Below are 9,166 nucleotides of genomic sequence, written 5' to 3'. Positions count from 1 at the left end.
TCTCTCTCTCTCTCTCTCTCTCTCTCTCTCTCTCTCCTCTCTCTCTCTCTCTCATATATATATATACTAGATACATGACCCGCACGATGCCGCGGGTTAATTTTTTTATAAAAAATATTAAAAAAAATAAAAATTTAAAAATCTTGGGGTTTTCTGCAAAGTTATACTCAAGAATCTTGGTTTGGCTGCAACGCCTGACCTAAGAGTAATATTTATAATAATAATAATAAAATTAAACTTGCATGATCCAAGTTTAACTGATCATGACTGCAATACCGGACCTAAGAATATTGGATGTGGATCTGGCTATAAGTTCGTGTTATAAAAGTGTGATAATTAAATAGATTAATAAAAAAAACAAAGAAAAAAAATCAACATGAAGGAAAAAACTAATGAAGAAAAAGAAAAAAATTGAATTAATTGGGTTAACCCTTTAAACCAGGTTATCCCGTAAAACCTGGGATTCGCGTCATGAAAGTTTGATAACTAAATAGAAAAACAAATGACCGGTTTACCCAGAATTAACCGGGTTAACCCATCAAACCAGGTTAACCCGTCAAACCTAGGATACGTGTCATGAAAGTATGAAAGTTTGATAATTAAATAGAAAGAAAATTAACTTTAACAAACTAAACTAAATGAAAAAAATAACTCGTCAAAAATTAAAAAGAAAAAACAAAAGAAAAAAACAGTTATATAATATAATATAATTATAATTATAATTATAATGAAAAAACGTGGGGAAAATTTAAAAAAATGAAAAAAAAAACGTGGGGAAAGCTAAAGTTAAAGCTAAATTCTCAACCAACTCAATATTGAAAAAATAAATTTAACAAAGATAATTTAAAAAAAAAACATGTGGGGAAAACACTGCAGCCAAACAAAAACCATGTAAGGGAAACACTGTAGTAATCCATAGTGTTTTTTTTTTATAAAAAAACTACAAAGCTAAGTTTTCAACCAGTTCAATATATATAAAAAAACCGACAAAGACTATTTAAAAAAACAAAAAGTCAATTTTGGGTAAAAGAAATGAAAAAAAAAACATGTAAAAAAAACCGAAACAAAAGCGGAAAAAAAAACACGTGGGGGAAGCTACAATGTTTTGAAAAAAAGACAAAAAAAACTAAATTTTCAAATAGCTGAATAGTAAAAACATAAAATCAACAAAAATAATTCTGAAAAAAACAAAACAAAAAAAAAAGAAAATATGTAAAAAATGACAATTTTGGGAAAAAAGAAAAACAAATAAAAAAATAAAAAAAACATGTGGGGAAAGCTAAAGCTAGATTATCAGCCAGCGTAATATTGAAAAAATAAATTCGATAAAGATAATTTTTTAAAAAAATATATGGGAAAACACTGCAACAAAACAAAAATTATGTAGAGGAAACACTGTAGCAATCCATATTTTTTTTAAAAAAAAAACTACAAAGCTAAATTCTCAACTAACTTAATATAAAAAAAATAAAATCTACAAAGACCATTTTGAAAAAAAAAAAGAATAAAGAAATCATAAAAAAAGAGAAAACAATGTATGAGAATATTATAGCAATCCACAATGTTTTAAAGAAAAAAAAGTTAAATTTTCAACCAGCTCAATATTTAAAAACAATTAGCAAAGATAATTTTGAAACAAAAAAAATTAAAAAAAAAGAAACAAAAAAAAAGAAGAAGAAATCAATTTTGGGTTAAAAAAACTACAAAGCTAAATTTCAACCAACTTAATATAAAAAAAATAAAATCTACAAAGATCATTTTGAAAAAAAAAAAAAGAAAAGAAAATAATGTATGAGAATATTATAGCAATCCACAATGTTTTAAAGAAAAAAACTACATAGTTAAATTTTGAACCAGCTTAATATTTTAAAAAATTAGCAAAGATAATTTTGAAACAAAAAATTAAAAAAAAAGAAAAAAAAGAAGAAGAAATCAATTTTGGGTAAAAAAAAAGGAAAAAAAAACATGTAAAAAAAAAAACAAAACCGAAAAAAAAATATCCTGCTGCTACAGTAAAAAACTCACGCGTTTTAGAGTTCTTACTAGTTATATAACCCGCGCGATGCTGCGGGTTATTTTTTTCATAAAAAATATATTAAAAAACTAAAATTTAAAAGTTTTGAGTTTTTCTGCAAAGCTATACCCAAAAGTCTTGGATTTGGCTGCAACGCCTGATCTAAAAATAATATTTATAATATTAATAATAACATTAAACTTACATGATCCAAGTTTAACTGAACCTGACTGCAACACTGGATTCAAGAATATTGGATGTGGGTCCGGCTATAAGATCGTTTCATAAAAGTGTGATAATTAAATAGATTAATTAAAAAAACCAACAGGAAGAAAAAAAACTAATAAAGAAAAAGAAAAATTTTTTTGAATTAATTGGGTTAACCCTTCAAACCAAGTTAACCCGTAAAACCTGAGATTCGCGTCATGAAAGTTTGATAACTAAATAGAAAAAAAAATTGATGGGTTTACCTAGATTTAACTGGGTTAACCCATCAAACCAAGCTAACCCGTTAAGCCTAGGATTCGTATAATGAAAGTATAAAAATTAAATAGAAAGAAATTTAACATCAACAAACTAAACTAAATGAAAAAAATTAATTAAAAAGAAAAAAATCCGGGTTAACTCGTCAAATCAGGTTAATCCATCAAACCCGAGATCCGTATCATGAAAATATGATAACTAAATAAAAAAAATTAACATTAATAAACTAAATCAAACAAATAAACATTCATTAAAAAACAAAAAAAAAAATAAAGACAGTTCTATAATAATAATAATAATAATAATAATAATAATATAATATATTAATAAGTGAAAGGATGTGAAAGGTGTGGGGAAGCTACAGTGTTTTCCCCCACGCCTTTTAGTATATTGTTAATTCTCACCGGTTAACTACGCATTGATTCTTTAATTGAATAATTGCTAACTTTCTTTATTAAAAACAAATCCTCAAATTATTTTCTGAAAAGTTCCAAGTGCTATTACATCTAACAAAATATACTACTAAAACCCAGAACGATGAATGTCATTTCTCTTTTAGAATTGTTGTCAAGAAAATATATTTCATTAACGGTTTTCTGGTACTGGGGCAATGCTCTTAGACAGAGTTGTGGAATACCCTTGTTTCTATTATATATATCGTTTATCCTAGAAAATAAGGCTTATATTGCTAATTTTTTACAATTTCATTTCTTTGTTTTTTGGAATATTAATTTAAGTGTTAAAATCTAAATACAATAAAGTTTCAGCCTCCCATTTGATTAAAAGTACGTAGATAAAGTCCCAAAATCATCTGTCAATGTAATGGAACAGTTTTCAATTCTTAGATGCAATGATCGATATTTAAATTCATAACATGCATCATCATGCATTAGATAAAGCAACGGTTAGATAAAGCATACCTTTAAAAATTCAAAAATCTCCATTCAAATTGTATTAGATTAAGAATCTCATGCATCAAACTTCTTCCCAAGGTTGTCAAAATCACGATTTTGACACGGCATGGAACATGCAAACCAAACTCGGATCGTAAAATCGTAAGGAATTTTAAAATACATTAAAAAAAATTTTATGTTTCAAATAAAAATTCATAGCACCTTAAAATATATGCTTCAAATAAAAATCCATACATAGTTCAAGCACCTTAAAATACACGGTTAATACATGGTTCAAATAAAAATCCATACATAATTCAAGCATCTTAAAATACATGTTTCAAATAAAAATCCATACATAATTTAAATAACTATTCATTAGCTAATAATTAACAAATTTAAAACAAATAATCTGCTGGTGTGTCATGTAAACTAAAACTAGCTTCATTGCCTTCATCTTCCTCATTATTCCTCAAACACTCATCAAGAGGATTATTAGTGTCACTACTAGTACCAACACCAATATTATGAGTATTAGTGCTACTACTAGTACCAACACCAATATCATCAATTTGAATCTCCAAATCATCTTCAGTACCATGAATCTCTATTTCAGCATCATTAGGAATTTCTTCTTCATCACTTTCATCTTCATTACCATTTTTTCTTCGTGTTGCATTGTCAATAGCACCAAACAAATCAATGTTTGAATGTTTTTCTCCCTCGGTTATCCAATTATCATCAGATGAAAGATCATCTTCTACACCAAAATCATCTGCTTGCTTTTTGACTTGATTATTATTCAATTTCAGATTGCACATTACAAATACCAAGTCATTCATTTTTCTCTGGTGCAAACGATTTCTTCGTTTTGTATGAACCTAAATAAATAATTCAATTCAAATTTATAAGATTTTTATCAAATATTTCAACATTTAAAATAAAAAAATAAAAAAAACTCACCATTTCAAATGCACTCCAATTACGCTCACATCCAGATGAAGTACAAGTCAAGCTTAGAACTCGAATTGCAAATCTTTGTAGTTCTGGACATTCATCTCCATAAGAATCCCACCATTGAGCTGGAGTTTTTTTTATCTCTTGCTGTCTTGGCAGCCTCAATGCCAAACAACCCTTTTGCATCTTTGAATGATTCAAGTTGCAAGTCAATTTTGCACCTTTCACTTGCATTAAGCACCATCCTTTCTAAGCATTGATATAATCTAATTTTAATGTTGGCATTAACCTTAAAATTGAGATTATAATGATAATGAGGATTCAAATAATAAGCTGCTGCATGTAAGGGTCTGTGGAGTTGAAGTTCCCATCTTGCATCAACAATATTCCATATAGGTATATAACTATATATAAAAAAAATATATCATTACACTCAAGGAATATCTCAATTGAAAGTATCTCTAAAGACATTCATATTAATAGATGACAACATCTAAAATAGAAATTAGCAAGATATATACCTTTTTTTCACAGAACCAAAATTCACTTGTATCTTCTCTTTTGCTTTATCCATTGCTTTATATATAAAACCCATAGCTGGTTTCTCATCAGAATCAACTAATCGAAGAACTTTAATTAGAGGTACGCTGCCTTAATACATATAGTAACATCATGCCAAAACCTGCTCTGTCCAAAACACAATTTTGAATTCGTTTCCCTTCTTCTATTCTTGCAAACCTACATGAACTCCACTTATTGGAAGTAAACATAGTCATCAACTGCATTTTATGATCATTCAAACATCCCAAAGTCAAATATGCAGTAGCAAACCGTGTGACAGCAGGCCTAATCAAATCCCTTCCTTTCGTAAAGTGCCTTAGCATGGAAATAAGAATAGTTCTTGAATAAATATATGAGGCGATTCTCCTTCCCTTAGCAATAGTTACTTGATGAATCTCTAACTTCTTCTCAAAATCCTCTAATATCAAGTCAATACAATGGGCAACATATGGTGTCCAAAACAAACTCTTTCTTTTTTCCATCAATAATTGTCCTGTTGCCTTATAATTTGCAGCATTATCGGTGACTACTTGGACAATATTTTCCTTCCCAATCCTCTCCATAATGGCATCTAACATCTCAAATACCTTATCAGCAGTTTTGGACATATTAGAAGTATCAACCGATGACAAAAAACTGTCCCTTTAGGACTATTAACCAAAAAATTACAAATACAACGTCTTTTTTTATCTGTCCATCCATCAGACATTATTGAACAACCAGTTTTTTTCCATTCTAGCTTGTAATCCTCAAGCAAATTCATAGTTTGGTCCACTTCTTGCTTCAAATACTTCTCTCTAATATCATGGTAGGATGGAGGCTTGAAACCTGGCCCATGCTTTGCAACCAATTCAAGTGCCTTAAGAAACTCAGGGTTTTTTACACAATTAAATGGAATTGCACTAGTGTAAAAAAACCTTGCAATTTGTCGACATGCTTCTTCTCTAATAACTTTTTTTAGCAATTGATTTAGAGTTGTTTGTGTACTTCCACTCCCACTAGCTACTCTCTTTCCTTTGTCCTTGGAGCTAATTTCTTTTATTTCATCATCATCATCATCATTATCATTTACACTATATTGATGGGCCTTTCTTTTCTTTTCAGTTGCTTCTAGATTTTTCACCAAAACACCTAAAATCATCTGCTTAACATTTTCTGGTACTTGTTGACATGGTTCAACATCCTTACGAGTGCAAGCCAAATGCTGTTTAAAACGAAAAATATCTCCATTGATAATTTTTTGACAATACTTGCACTGAACTTTTCTAGAATTCTTATCAATATCTATACCATGTTGCCATCCCACATCAAGCCTATTACCAGAAGAATTTTTCCTAGATGCCATAAGTTCAACAATTCAAGAATCAATTCAAATCAACCCTGTAATCAATCCAAACATTTTATGCATATAAGGTAACCATTACAGCTTCCAAAAAAAAATAGAAATAAAAGCCAGAAGGAAAGGGCAAGAAACAGAAACATCAAACACCCAATACATGATAGCAAATGCATGCTGGGTGCCGGTGCATAGGCACACAGAAGCAACATGCATTTTCAACATAATCACAATTCACAGGCTTCACAGCTCAATTCACTAGCAACTAACAGTCACGATAGATTACTAACAACTAACAAGGACTAACAAAATTGCACATGGATTACTAACCTGACTCCAACTTGTTCAGATCAAGAAACAGAGACAATTGATTTATGTGAAAAAACAGAGTCACAGACTCACAGAGTCACACACACACACACACACACCGCACGGTTTAATCCAATTGATTTTCAATATCTCAATAATAGACAGTCACAGAAACTTTGAATCAAAATCTCAATCTTTAACATCATTAAACTGTAAAGATTAAAGCACCTAATGGTCATAAACAACAGTTACGACAGATTACAAACAAGGTAAGAAATGGACATGGTAAGAAACTCTTACCTCTGTTCTGAGCAGTGAGCACCGAGGAGATCATTATTGCAGTCAAACTTGGAGCCTGCAAATTCAATCAAACAAATATTAGCATACTGGCTTACTGCATTAGAGTAAGAAACGAACAGGGGAAAAAAAGCACCCCCAGCCGCTGGTAGTTACCAACAGAGAAGAGAGAACCAGAGAAACAAGATGAACAGTAACTTACCTGGTGGAGACTGGAGAGACGTCGTTGTTGTTGGGTGGACTCTGGTTCTCACGGTGGCTGGTGAAAAGGACGTCGTCGATGAGAGGCGAGGGCTGTTGTGAATGATGAACTGGAATCGTGGACGGCTGAGAGAAAGAGATAGAGAGTAGAGACTGAGACACTGAGTGACTGAGGAATCCTCAGTTTAGGGGCGACTGGAACTGGAATTTTGGGATTTCAATTTAGGGATTTCAACTGGAACTGGAACTGAAATGCGAAGAAGACTGAAGAGAAAGTGAAAAACATTGCATTTGCTTTGTTAAATCCAATAGGCGGTCGACACCTGGCAGATACAAGGCTTTTTTTTTCTGTGGGCAAAATCGTTAAATCGGTGGTAAAATCGCGATTTTACGCGATTTTGACCCGATTTTACCCATTTTCGAGTTTTACAAACGATTTAGCACGTAAAGCCTATATCAACTCGTAAAAACGTACGATTTTACGAGTTGAATCGCGATTTTGACAACCTTGCTTCTTCCCTTTGCTTTCATTGAATGAACATTTCTCTTCGTTGATCACTTCATCAAACATATTTCAATATGAAGCTTTCTTCCATCACATGATTTATTTTGATTGTGCATCTTTCAATATGGTCACTCGATTTCACCTTCAAATACTCTCGTCTACCATCTTGCCTGCTGGTTTTTGATGCAATGGGCCTATGTAGATTTCGAGCTCCAGGGAGTCTGTTATCGCGACATTTGATAATCGTTTGAGTTACCCGTTACCACGTGAAATGCTTTGGCTGCTGGACGTATGCATCATAAAATTTAAAGGAGCGAGGACCATTCCTCAGAGTCTGCATACAAATGAATGAAATCACTTCATGCACGAAGAGGGGAATGCATAATTTTTATCCTTGTGAATCCACAAACACGTCACACCTTCGAGATATTGTTGGAAACTAAAAAAAGAAGAAAGAGAGTGAATAGAGGCAAAGCAGGGATAATTAGATCGATATTTCTTTTCTTAATCTTCTTTTGTTTTTCTAATATTTCTTCAAAGACAAGTATTTTTAATAAATAATGGGATTTGAAATTGGATCCAATTTTTTTAATCCTTTCGTTATTATCGTTGGAAATAAAAAAATTTAAAAGAAAGCATGCCATTTATGACCGTTGCTATCAATAATTATATTAAAGGTTGTTTTATTATTTTATTAACGTATAAGTGTCGATTTGGACGAGTTTGCATGTACATTAACTAATATTATAGGTTTTGAAGTTAATGATCATGTAAGTCTCCAGCAATTCTAAGATTAGTCGAACTCATGATTATTAAAAAACAAATTTAAAATATAATGAATTAAGATATTTTTTAGAATTAGCTGCTGTATTGTATTGTATTGATAGGCATGAAATAAGCCACGCATGTTCACACCTCCGATCCATATATACCCAAAATCACAAGCCAGACAAGAATTTAGGTGGGTTCTAACTCTAATGACATCAATACTCTTTGTTATCTTGAATTAAAGACGAAGGGAAACAGTTTCAACTCGTTTTTCATCGAACGTCTTTTCTTATTAATGTGCTTAGGACCCATCGCTCCCACAGAGTAAATACAGTATTCATTCGAAAATCAGACACTCAGCAGGACATGTACCTGTAAACATAAATACACATATAATAATACATACAACCTACTATTGTTATAAGAAAAATAATTGATTAGTATTTTTCAAATTTCTGCAATGTAAGAAAAGATCTCGTCGGTAACATGTGCTGGCTGTATCACTGGTTTTGGACAATTGGACAATAGACTTCGTCGCCCTTGTTTCACATTGCATCTCAAATGGTTCCAGCAAAATTTGAAATTTTTATTGATATTTTTTAAATCATTTTAATGTATTAATATTAAAAATAATTTTTTTTTTTTTAAAAAAACTCTCTAGCTATATATGAAAGGAGTTAAATGCTGCAGCTACGGAAACTAAAATCCTTCAATCTGAATTTATCTGCGATGACGTTGACCCTTCAATCCTCCCTGCTTTTCTAAATAATAAAAATAAACTCTCATCGATCTGCTTCTGTTTTTTTTTTAAAAAAATAAAATAGCCAGAAACATTTTAATCT

Source organism: Populus nigra, chromosome 10 (genome assembly GCF_951802175.1).
Source record: "Populus nigra chromosome 10, ddPopNigr1.1, whole genome shotgun sequence".
Taxonomy (NCBI): Eukaryota; Viridiplantae; Streptophyta; class Magnoliopsida; order Malpighiales; family Salicaceae; genus Populus; species Populus nigra.
Note: the sequence above shows the minus strand (reverse complement) of the source record.